Genomic DNA, 13,765 nt, shown 5'->3' with positions numbered 1-13,765 from the left:
CAAAAAGTTCACAGTTTTGAAAAATCTTTCCACTCACGATATTTGAGTCAATGGTAAGACAGTTTTGTCAGTCTGCATTCATGGCTGTGTGATTCATGGTGATTCTACATCTAGAGACAAACATCTTTTTAGAATAAATTACTTTCCTTTTATTCTCCTTCATAACAAAGTTAGGTCATTGCTTTAGTACTTATAGTCAAGAGGTATTATAAAATGTTTGTTATATAAAAAGGGAGCATTGGATATAACTGGGTTTTTTAAATGCTTATTTATTTACTTTTGAGAGAGAGAACACACACCAGGGAGGGGCAGAGAGACAGAGTGAGACACAGAATCTGAAGCAGGCTCCATGCTCTGAGCTTTCAGCACAGAGCCTGACATGAGGCTCGAACCCACGAAGCGTGGGATCATGACCTGGGCTGAAGTCAGACGCTTAACCGACTGAGCCACCCATCAGCCCCATGACTGATCTAGGACAAAGATTATCTATATAATCTATTTAAAAAAATTAAGGCAAGTTTGCAGCAGACCTAAATGAGAAGAATTGCCCTTTCTAGGAGCAAGCAAAATTTTGTCCCCTTTCTGGGGACAAAAATATGAAGGGAGAAAGTAAAAGGAAGGGTATGACTGGACCCAGAAGACCTAGTGAATATGTAGCCATCTCAGAAAGATGGAACATTAAACTAAAGGCAGGAGCCTCTGGGCCCATTTTCCATTTGGAATGCTGGGGAGATGCCACTTTGTACCATGCTCCCACCCAGAACATGGCAATTATAGCAGATTAAAACTGGCATTTAAGCACATATAAGCAGCAGACCAGAAATCATGGCCCTGAGATTCCAGGGGCTCCATGGGGAGGGTGTGGAAGGAATCCAGTCAGTCACAGATGTTCTCAGTGAGGGAGTCAGATCGCAGCCAAGAGTACCAAGCAAGAAAGTTGCCCTCCTGAAGACAAGGTAACCCTGAAGGAGGGTCTGTGCAGCAGGTGGATAGCCAAAGCCAGGGCTGAATGGAGACCGTGGCTGAGATCAACAGACCACAGCATCTGCAGAACGGGAGGAAGGAACCAGACCAAAGCAGCAGGGTCATCAGGACCCAGCAACCAGGTAACAGCAACAGCCAGCATGCAAACCCAAGACCCTTCCCCTTCAAGAATCTGCTATTCTCACCAGACCTGATGCCAAGCAGCTAAGCAAAACATAAAGAAGTGACCATTTTTTGGACACATCTCAGTTTCCCAAGGACTGCATTTTTATTCTTCTCTTAAGTATGTGCCTCTCTTTTCTATATGCATCAGAAGTTGTCCTTCCTGAACTTAGACTCTGGGAACCAGAACTGAATATAAGTCCTGCCCACAGCATTACATTTATCATGAATCTAAGACTATTAAAATAAAAACAAGAATAAGAATGCCATCTACTGGCATGGAAGGCAGCAAGGACTCTAGCAAATCTGCATTTAGTTTAAGTGGGGAAAAGAGAAGGAAAAAGGCTTTTTTTTACTATACTGCTATGAAATGGTGGTAGCCACAGAACGGAGCACCACATATAAATAATATTAAGGGGATTGATCACAAATAAATAAATTCTTTATTAACTAGTAAATCTCTCACCTTCATATCCCAATTTTGTATTTGCTACTACAGACTCTATCTGGACACAAGAGGTAAATAATAATGACACAGAAAAGTTTTGTTTCACTGATTTGGCAAGCTGTTTCAAAACAACCTACTCTCGTCCCTCTTCAACCTTTTAAAATGTGTATTTCTAAATTGGTTTGCCTGTGTAGACAGAATGATAGAGCACGTGACTCTCTTGGCTGTTTCCATTTTCTATGTATTGGAGTTACATTGAAGAACTCTTACAGTTCAATTGGAAGACAACTCACTTTTTTAAATGGGTAAAAGATTTGATTAGGTATATGATCAAAATGCAGATGACACAGATGACAAATAAGCACATTGGAAGATGCCCAATATTAGTTGTTAGGGAAACGCAAATGAAAAATTACAATGAGATCTCAGTACATTGCCAGTAGACTGGCTAAACTTAAAGACTTTCTACACCAAATGTTGGTGAGGACATGGAGCTACTAAAATTTTCATATACAGATGGAAGGAATAAAAAGCTGTACAATCACTTCAGAAAACAGTTTTGACAGTTTTAAGTTAAACACCCACCTATCATATAATTCAGTGATTCCATTCATAGGCATTTAGTTAAGAGAAATAAAAGTATACGTATCTACAAAGGCTGGGAAAGAAATGTTCAAGCAGCTTCATCTCTATGAGCCAAAACTGGAAACAACCCAAATATCCATCACCCAATGACTGGATAAATAAATTGTGTTAATCCATGCAGTGTATACGCAGCAATAAAAAGGAATTAATTTACTAAGAAATAAAAAAGAATATGCTACTGCTACATACATGCAACAACACAGACTAACTCAGAATAATTAACCTGAATGAAAGAAGCCAAACAAAAAAGAGTGCATATTCTTATTCCATTTATGTAACATTCTATAAAATGCACACTAAACCTTAGTGACCCAGAGCAGATTGGTTGTCTCCCAGTACCAGAAGGAGGTTGGGAAGGAAAGAACAGAGAGATTACAAAGAGGCACAAAGAGACTTTTAGGAACATAGATGGGTTCATTGATCTTGATTGTGGTGATGGTTTTACAGGTGTATACATATGTCAAAGCTCATCAAAGTTGGCATTTTAAATATATGCAGTTTATTATATGTCAATTATACTTCAATAAACCTCTTAAATAATGTCACTCAATTTTGGCAAAAAAACAAAAAAGCTGAGTAAACAAAATATTTTTTTTATTTTTTAAAAAATTTTTAATGTTTCTTTTTGAGAGAGAGAGACAGAGTGTGAGCAGGGGGGCAGCAGAGAGTTGAGACACAGAATCTGAAGCAGGCTCCAGGCTAGGAACTGTCAGCACAGAGCCCATCGTGGGGCTCAAACTCATGAACTATGAGATCATGACCTGAGCCAAAGTCAGACGCTTAACTAACTGAGCCACGCAGGCACCCCTATTTTTTATTTACTCCGACAAATATATTTTGGGTGCTTCTGGGTTTTAATTGTCAGTGACATTATTGGTACCAGATCTTGCACTCTGGTACTTGTGCACAGGGTAGAGGTACAGAGTAACGTGATTACATTTATAAGCCTGACCTACCCTCCTCCCCCCAAAATCTATCACTGGTCCATACCTATATTTTCTATAAATGAATTAAGAGTTCATATATTATCTTCACTATTGAGGCTGACTATCCAATTATTAAATCTGTCTATGCGGATAGATGTGAAAATGCAACATTCAGCATCCCCCGTGCTTCTGAATGACCAAGCTGACTGTGTTCATTAAAATACAACCAACCACAGAACTACAGCTCAAGCTCAGATGACTGCCAATTTAGTTAGTGTAAAAATAAAGCTACTTCCCATTTACCTAGTGTTAAACCTCTGTTTACCCTTGTTAACAGAGTCAAAGAAAAGCTTTCAAATCTTCCTCTAGTTTATTTCCTTTCCAGTGGCAACTGGGCTTGCTTCTCTTCACTGAGGATGAAGTTAGTGACAGCAAATGGGCATTTTTCCTTTAGTCATGTGGACAAGAGAGATGAGAAGAAAAGTATCTTCTCTTGGAGCTTAAGAGTTTAGAAGTGGCCTAGAACAGCACTGCAAATAACACTGTAACTAATTAAATACCTTATAAGACATAAGAGCCCATTTCCCTCTATACCAACAAGAATGTTTTAAACAGTCCCAAAAGATTGTTATCATTTACAAGAGTCTTCCAATCTTCAGAAGAGATACATACCCTTAATCTCTTTTAGAGATGTCCTGTTCAGCTGAGGCTCCCATGGCTGAAGTTTCAGCTAACTCTGAGAGAATCAATGGGCTCTAGGGCATCTGGATGGCTCAGTCGGGTAAGCATCTGACTCTTGATCTCAGCTCAGGTCTTGATCTCAGCATCGTGAGTTCAAAACCCATGTGGGGCTTTGTAGTGGGCAGGAAGCCTACTTTAAAAGAAAAAATCATTGAGCTCATTTTCCAGAATAGCTGCACCAGTTTGCATTCTCACCAACAGTGTGAGAGGGTTCCCCTTTCTCCACATCTCGCCAACACCTGTTGTTTCCTGTGTTGTTAATTTCAACCATTTTGGCTGTTTCTAGCAGTAGTATCAATGACAGTCAAATTACAGGAAAAGTCCAAATATCCTTCAACTGATGAATGGATAAAGAAGATGTGGCATATGTTTACAATGGAATATTAATCAGCCAGCAAAAAGAAAGAAATGTTGCATTTGCAATAACACAGATGGAGCAGGAGAGTGTTATCTTAAACAAAGTCAGTCAGCCAGAGAATGACAAATATCACATGACTTCACTCATATGTGGAATGTAAGAAATAAAACAGATCAACATAGGGGGAAAAGAGAGAGAGAGAAAGAGAGAGGCAAATCAGAAAACAGACTCTTAACTATAGAGAACAAACTGAGGGCTGATGAAGGGAGGTGAGTGGAGGGATGGGTAACGGGTGATGGGTATTAAGGAGGGCACTTGTGCTGAGCACTGGGTGCTGTATGTAAGTGATGAACAGCAAATTGTATACCTGAAGCTAATATCACACTATATGTTAACTAACTGGAATTTAAATAAAAATGTGGAAAAAAAGAATCAATGAGGTCATTATTTTCAGTCTTTTCTCACAGTTTTCTCTTGTTTCAGGGTCTGTTGCCAGTGTTTTCTAAGCCCTGCCTCTGAACACGGTCTCTGAACACAGCTCTCCGCAGTCTAGCTGCATGAGTGGTTCTTCCCTGGAAGTCCCAACTGAGCATGACTTGGAGGCGCTCCAACAGGTCCACCTCCCCACTCACCCAGAGCCTAAGTGTTCAATAAACCTCTGTGAAATCCATGTACAACTAAATACATTTCAGATATAAATGAACTGGACTGAAAATCTTACATTTACAATCCAAAATGGTTTAAACCAAACAAATGAGAATATTGTCTCCACATCAGAGCATATCTATTTCACAGGGTCACTGTAAACATTAAATGAGATTTCTGCAGGTAGCACCTATTAATAGGCAGTATCTGGAAGCAAAAACCTTGGAGAACATCAAGATAATAAAACAGAATCACAAAAACGTTGAAGTAACTTGTGAAAGCCACTCAGCTCATGAGGAGAAGCAGCACAGAACTCATGTAGCCTCCTAGACCACTTCCCCACACTTGAGAATGTCACCACAGAACTCCAGAAATTCCATGGGGCTTTCCAATAAATCAAAGACCTTCAGGGTAGTGACATACAACATGGACAAATTTCAGCAGGGCATCAAATGTGAGAAAAATAAAACAAGAAAGAGAAAACGTGCAATGTACAACACTTCTGTGCTAAATGTTTTCTTGCTCATTTTCTCAACTCCCCAACATTCCTGATGTGCATTTTATGTGCACATAATAGAATCTTAATAAATTTTTGTCCAATGAGTTAATAAAGTGAATGAATGAATGCATTATGATAAAAGACCTAGGAGGAAATGAAATAGGAAACTCTACTAAGAAGCAATGCAAGCATTTAAAAAAAAAAAAACTTTTATCTTTTCTCCTGGCTTCCGATACAAAGAGTAACACCTTAAGTAACACTACTGCAATTACAATGGGATTTGAAAGTGATTATTGCACATCACAATAACTAATGTTCCAATTTAGAGCCAATGTTCCAGTGGTGATTGGTTCAATACTGAAACAAGTGTGTGAAATCTAGTAGCTTATCGATTAAATATTAGGTTAATTTAAATGTGAACCTTAGTCCATACATGACAATTCCTCTCCCACATGCAACCCCTTTCTAATTCTCTGTCTTGTATGACAGCATTTGTATGTGTGTCTGGGTACTATATTTTACTATAAATTCTTGAAATCAGAGACCATGGCTTATTCCTATGACTAAAAAAGCAATGCTTTGAAGACACTGAGCATTCACACAGCATTATTCAAAACTAATAGCTAGATTTACTGTCTTTCTCCCCCTCCCAGGATGTAGACTTTTACTACAACAAGTCAATTTTGATTACTAGGTCAAGCACATATCAGGGCAGGGAAAAAAAATGACAGGCTACCAGTCACATAGCTTCATAAAGATCACGTCAGACATACCACAAGACAATCTAATGGGCCATATACAAGAAAACAATTGTCACTATTAATTATAATTTAATAATGATATTAGTATTAACTAAGATTTGCTATATGTCAGAACAGGTACTAATGTTTTTATATACTTCAGCTCACTTAGTCCCCACCACACAAAATTCATTATGTACAACTATTATTATTCCTCATTTACTGAATGAGCAAATTAAGGTATGGAGACATTGAGCAAATTATCTAGGCTCATCCTAAGTGTTGAAGCAGGGAATGAGCAGGTTTGTATGGACTCAAGGGGTCTACAGATCTATGAGTTTAGCATTATTTTGATTGCTTTACTTTATTGGAGTTTGGCTTTTGCTTTTTGTCTCCTTTTCATTTAATTTGTTTATTTTTATTTCATCAGGGTGTTCTTTAGACTTATATAGTCTTCAATTACAGGATCTGTGTCATTTTAAGAAAGCCTGTGTGGACTTTTGTAGGAGTTAAGAGAGTTGATTTCTTGATTACCCTGAACTGTTCTATCACTTACAGTAATAATTACAGAAGTAAAAGTGTAATAAAATGGGAGGTTTTAACCCATATTTTATGAGTCACAAATGGGCTCTAAAAAGCTGCCATTTTATTATTTCCTTTAGAGATACTTAATAGGTAATGCCAGTAGTAAAGTTTAGTGCCCAACCAGCACTTAATATTCCATGTCTCCAGAATTACCCACCCTCCTTAAAAGAAGAACAATCAAAAGAGGCTTGGGGTGTGTGTGTGTGTGTGTGTGTGTGTGTGTGTTTGCACGCGCACGTGTGTATGTGCATGTACATCTAAATTCATATCCTCTAGGTTAATAACTCAGATGTAAAGGAGCAGGAATCAAAGGGCTACCATCAACTATATAGATTAGGCAATGAGAAAAATGTAGGAAAAGAACCAAAATGAGAATATTATCCAGAAAATTAAAATTGTATGTGGCTATTCATATAGCATATACCACCTGGAAGAAATGGCCTTAACTTGTAGACACAGCATGAAACAGCCATTGCAGAGTAGGTTAGTTTCACATTAGCTCATATTATCTGACCTCCTTTGACATAGTTCAACTCCTAAAAATTTTTCATTCCTCTCTAATAAACGAAACATCTCTTCACCTTGGTTCAGCTAGATGTCCAATAACTACCCTTGCTAGAAGCTGCTGACTTCTTTTCAGCCCCTGCCCAGCTACCTGACTTCTTTGAATTTTCTGGAAAACAAGTGTATATCTCTATATCTAGGCATCATTGGAAGTAGTGTGCCACCTCATAATTCAACTTGGCTACCAAGCCTATTCATCCCCTTTCCCAACACCACCAACCCAAGGTTGTAGATCCATCTGGCCACTACCAGGGTCTCCCCATGTGGAGTTAACCCACACAGTTGTTGTTGCTCAAGAGTTTACCAGAAGGCTTCAGCATTTCTGAAGATCTGGGAGATATAGGTTATAAGTCAGTGTATATAACACTGGTGCTTTGAAATTTGTGGAGACGCTTTTTAATCCAGTTCATGATCATTTTTTGCAAGCAAGCGTCCCATGTGTGCTTAAGGAAAACATGTATTTGGAGCACCTGGGTGGCTCAGTTGGTTAAGTGTCTGACTTTGGCTCAGGTCATGATCTCATGATTCATGAGACTGAGCCCCACATCAGGCTCTGTGCTGACAGCTCAGAGCCTGGAGCCTGCTTCAGATTCTCTCTCTCTCTCTCTCTCTCACTCTCTCTCTCTCTCTCTGTCCTTCCCCTGCTCATTCTCTGTCTCCCTCTCTCTCAAAAAATGAATAAACATTAAAAAAAAATTTTTAAAGAAGAATGTGTGTTCTTTAAGCATTAGTACAGGTTTCTATTAGATCAAACTTGTTTACTGTGTTGTTCAAATTTTTATGTCTTTATTAAATTTTTTGTTGAATATGACAATAATTGAGACAGTGCAATAAATTTTTCACTATTCCCAGAAGTCTGACTTCCCCTGGTTCTATCAATTGTTGCTTTATATGTTTAAGATGTTTTGTTAGAGGCATATGAGTTTAGAGTTGCTAATCTTCCTGGTAATGTCAGTATTTTATCATTATTTAGTGACTCTCTATATATAATGCTTTCTAACTTAAAACCTATTTTGTCTTATAGTATGTCTGTGTCATATTTGTTTAGGTTAACATTTTGTTGGTATATTTTTTTCTATCCTTAAAGCCATTCTATACTTTTATACTTGAGATGTAAACTGGAATATTTTTAACTTAAGCTGATCTTCCTTGCCTTTAACTAGTATGTTTAAACTATTTTTCTTTATTGTATTATTGATATAGTTGGGTTTGCTGTCTTTTTTATTTCTATTTGTCCCTCCCTTAATGCTTCTTGACTCTGGGGTACACTTATTTAATTTGTTCATTGTTGTTTGTTTTTTTGTATTGAACCTATCTTATGTATTGCTTCAAAGTCTCTTGTACTACATGTCTCTTATCTCAGCTCCTGCTGCAGTGCCATTTCTATGTGGATTCCAAGAGCTTCACATAGGTATAGCCCAAAAAAGCACGTTGCCTCAGCCCTGTGCCATATGCTTCTCACCTCCTGCTTTATAGCTTCTGGGGAAGCCACACATGCAGGCATAATCTAGACATTTTAGGGAGAACAAGGAAGAGATACCAATGGATAAATGGATAAACCAATGGATAAACAAACCATTTGTTTCTTTGCTTGTTTGTTTGTTTGTTTTGAAGGACAGCCAGAAAATGCACTTCTTACAACCTCTCAGCTGTAAACCTAATGTGAGATTAAGCAATCAATTGACTAGACCAGTGAAAAAGAAGAAAGGAGGAAGAAATTTATATTAGAAGATTCTGACTTCTTACCATTCAAAAGCTCCTGGTAGTGGGCAGATGTTAGCAAGTCATGAGCCTCTATAGCTTTATAAAATAGGAACCATAGGGGCACCTGGGTGGTTCAGTTCATTAAGCATTCTACATTTTTTAAAATTTTTTATTGTTTTTTATTTATTTCTGAGAGAGAGAGAGAGAGAGAGAGAGAAAGAGAGAGAGAGAGAGAGAGAGAGAAAGAGAGAGAGAGAGAGAGAGAGAGAGAATGAGCAGAGGAGGGTCAGAGAGAGAGGGAGATACAGAATCTGAGGCAGGCTCCAGGCTCTGAGCTAGCTGTCATCACAGAGCCCAATGTGGGGCTTGAACCCCCAAACCGTGTGACCATGACCTAAGCCGAAGTCAGATGCTTAACCGAATGAGCCACCCAGACGCCCCAAGCATTCTACTCTTGAATTCAGTGGAGGTCATGATCTCACAATTCATGAGATTGAGCCCCATATCAGGCTCTCCCCCGGCACAAGGAGCTTGCTTGCGAACCCCTCTCTCTTCACTCTCTTTGCCTGTAACCACTTGCACATGGCTCTCTCTCTCTCTCTCTCTCTTAAAATAAATAAATTTTTAAAAAATAAAATAAAACGAGGATAATAATGTTTATCTCACAAGACTCTCGTAAGAATTAAATATGTAATACAGATAAACCTCTCTTTAAAGTGTATCTCTAATCTTAAGTGCTGTTTTATTCTGAAAGAGCATTATTTAGCACTGGCATAATGCTTAGGGAGATAAGTAATTTCTATGATTTCTGAAGATGATCCTAATGCTGGGCAAGAGCAAAATATTTCTTATATGCTAACAGTGGACTTGCCATTGTAATTATTCCATTTACTTCTCAATTTATTTCTACAGTGTAATGTGTGAGTTGGACAGATTACTCAATATCTCTCAGCCTCAGTTTTCTTTTGTCCACTTTCAAATGGTAACAACACCTACCTTGTATGATTGTTGGGGAAATGAAGACTAGCTGCTTTTACTGCTAATGCTACATACAACGTGCTGTATGACAATAAAGACTATTGAGTGAAGGCATGTTCAGATCAGCCTCGAATGCTTCCTTAAAGAAGGTTTTAGAAAACACTTGAATCATAACCAGAAAGGGCTCTGGGTTTGGATTGGCCTGCCCCCCTGGCTACCTCTTTTACCCCACTTGGGCAAAAAGGCCATAAACAAGTGTAAGGACTGCTAGAAGAAATTCACTACTGAATTCCTCCTAAAGGAACTCCCAGCAGTGAGGTACAGACTCTGAAATCCCCATAGTTGGGCTATGAGGAACAGCACACACGTGAGTAATTACTGAGACTTAAGTATTGTGCCACTTTGGGAGAGTATTATTTATAATTAGTGCCAGTAGGACTAGACACCTATCTGTCTGCTCCAAAGGCATGAAATGCACATGATTTACCTCCCATCCCAGCATTTCATCAAGAAAGAGCAGCAGACACCTCTGTGTTTAAAAACCACTGCAGAACAACTCCCTGTTGACCCCTGTCCAAGTTTTGAGTTGGTGCAAAATTTCCATTTTTCTAGTTTTATCTGTTTTTTTTATGGCTAGGATATGTTATCTAGATCTTTGTACTGCTCATATTAATGTAGTCTCTAAACACAAGTCAAAATTCATTCTCTGATCCCAAAAGAGTCTATAACTACTTTAAAGAATTTCTCTCCAACAATTCTTTTTTCAAGGGAATCGAGCTGACAGGCCTGAGTTATTTTAGACAGTTTAGATACAAAATTTTATGCACACATTTGTTTTTATATATACTCACAGGTGTTCGCACATATCTTTCATTTCCTTCAAAATTTAGAAGGAATAAAAACACGAGCCTTGAGTAAATCATACAAGATCTACTGCCTGTCTAGCACATTCTTTGTTCAGACATGTCTCCTTCCCATGTTTCTTTCTTACCTGGTCAATTTTTATTCCATTTGAACAGGCCAGTGTAAGTCTGTTCAGTTTCTGCTCACTAAGGACCTTGTACATCTGTATAACCTGGGAAAGTGATCTGAAAAACCAGCATTCTTTCAGGACCTCAGAAGCACCAAACCATAATAAACTCCACAGAGAGAGGCAACTAGAATGAGGAAACAGACCAATATTTTACTCCCATTTCTATGAGGAAGACTGCCAAGGAAACTTGTTTACACATAAGTCAGTAGCTCCAGATATTCTTTATGCTTTCTAGGTAGGCTTAATAAGGGATCACAAGATGAAAGAAAGCATTGCAGCAAATTATTTACCAATAAAACAGCGCTTGGCCTGAAAGTGAACGCACACCTCCAGTGGTGCTGCATCGTCTCTTTGGCAACTACATTGCACAGTATCAATCATATTCCTTTATAAATCTAATTTTTAAATGGGGCAATAAATTTACATGGTATAAAAATATCACCATGTTTAACGTTTCCTATTTGTCCTGACATTTTTATTATTCCAAACATAAAGCAGTTTATATGTAAATTGCCATATGCTCTTAAGTTAAACTGATAGAATCTTGTCTGTAAAAAACTCATCATTTTGTTGTAAATATGTGTAAAAATGCATTGCACAAACAATTCCAAGAAAAAGGAAAAAAAAGTGTCACATAAAAGTAGCAAACGAACTTTGTGCCTAACCCGACTGGGTCATGAAAAATATTTTGTGCTTGTCTTTAATTATTTTCTAACAATGACCATGTTCTCTGTTTTAAATGAAGGTCATTAGGAAAGAAATACTATTCTTTATCATTAACACTTAGAGATTAAATGTGCTAAATGGGTTGGGCAGATTGTCTTCCACCATACAACTGTCCCAGCTTCTAAACCATACAGGCACCCATACACTCAGAGTTAAGATACAAAACAGACAGCTGAGGGTTAAAGAAAATTTTCTGTATGATGAAATAATTTAACTCAAATTTATCCCCCCCCAAAACTGTCCTAATAAAGTTTTGTTCATAAACAAAGACTATTTTATAGAAAAATCCATGAGAGTCATATTTTAAGTCACATTTAATCATCTATTTATTATATACTCTATGCCATTACCCAGCACTCTAAACTAATATTTAAATAAATTGCATAGGGTAATAGAACAAATTGCATAACATTAAATTTTTATATATTGAAGAGGTCCATGGGAGAGTGGCTATTTAGGATTAGGCAGGAGGATGAAGTAAGCAATGGTATTTGAAGAAACAATTACAGGATCCCAGGAGTGGGCTGCTTCTAAGATCATTTATTCATTCATTCATTAAATGTTGACTAGCACTTCCTCTAAATACCTGGAACTCTTCTAGACATTGGCAATAAGGAGGTTGCTATAGAAGGAATGCTTGTGTCCCCTCAAAATTCATATATTGAAACCTAATCACCAGTATGTTGCCATTAGGAGGTGGGGCCTTTGGGAAGTGACTAGGTCATGGGCGCAAAGCCCTGATGACTGGATTTACATCCTTATAAACAAGACTGCAGAAAGCTCCCTCACCCCTTCTGCCATGTGAGGACACAGCAAGAAAATGGCCATCCATGAACCAGGAAACAAATCCTCACCAGACACTCAATCTACTAGCATCTTAGTCTTGGACTTCCCAGGCTCCAGAGCTGTGAGAAATACATTTCTCTTGTTTAAAACTACCCAATCTGTGGTATTTTTGTTTCAGAAGCCCAAGTGGACTAAGGCAGAGGTGAACAAGACCAACAATGTTCCTTACATTTGGCATTAAAGTTGACTTTTGGCAGGAAAGAAAGTAAATAATCAAATTACCAAATATATATAATGTCCTACAGTGCTGAGTGCTATGAAGAAAAGAGAACAGAGGGATAGGCTACTTTTAATTGGAGTACATCATTATCTCATTTAGCTTCTTTAAAATATCATTCTGGCTACCACGGAAAGAATAAACTGCACTAAGACAATTATGGAAGCAGGGTGACTAGTTAGGACAAGGTAAGAAATACGGACAATGTGAATTTGAGTGCTGGTGATGAATAAGCAGGGGTCATATGTGGAATCTAATTTGAAGGTATAGGCAACAGGATTTGCTAATGGATTGGATGTGCAGTGTGAGAAAAAGATGCCTCACAGATGATTTCAAGATTTGGAGACTGAGGAGTACTGGGTGCAAGAGAAACCATTTACAGAAATGAGGAACACAAAGTGAAAAAATTAAATTTACTTTAAAAAAAAACAAAAAAAGTTAAAAATTAAAATAAAAAAAAGAGGGACACTGATGGAAGAATGGGTGTGAAGGGCAAAAATCAAGCATTTTATTGGCCATGTTAAATTTCAGAAGCCTGCAAAACAACAGGGTCAAGCTATTGAGCAAGTAGTTAAAAATGCAAGTCTGAGGTTCAGAGAAAAGTTCAAGGTGGAGAAACAAATGTTGGCATCATCAGTACATAGATGATACTAAAACCTCAGGAGTGGATGTATCATCTAGAAAATAAAAATTCAAAAAAAGGAAAAGAAGGCCAGGGACTGAGCTCTGGAGCAGTCCAGTTTGTGGACATCAGGAAGAGGAGAATGATGTGGGAATGGAATCTACAATGGATAGCTCACAAAAAAAGGGAAAAAAACAATCTATGAGGGTTCAGCCAAATGCAGACAGTGTCTCCAGGAGAAGGCGGAAACCAATAGAGGGAAATTCTGCTCATCTAGTAAACGAGCACTGAGAATCGTCTAGTGGGTTTGGCAAGGGGCAGTCCTTGGTACACCGATAACTT

Source organism: Crocuta crocuta, unplaced genomic scaffold (genome assembly GCF_008692635.1).
Source record: "Crocuta crocuta isolate KB4526 unplaced genomic scaffold, BGI_CrCroc_1.0 scaffold189, whole genome shotgun sequence".
Lineage (NCBI taxonomy): Eukaryota > Metazoa > Chordata > Mammalia > Carnivora > Hyaenidae > Crocuta > Crocuta crocuta.
Note: the sequence above shows the minus strand (reverse complement) of the source record.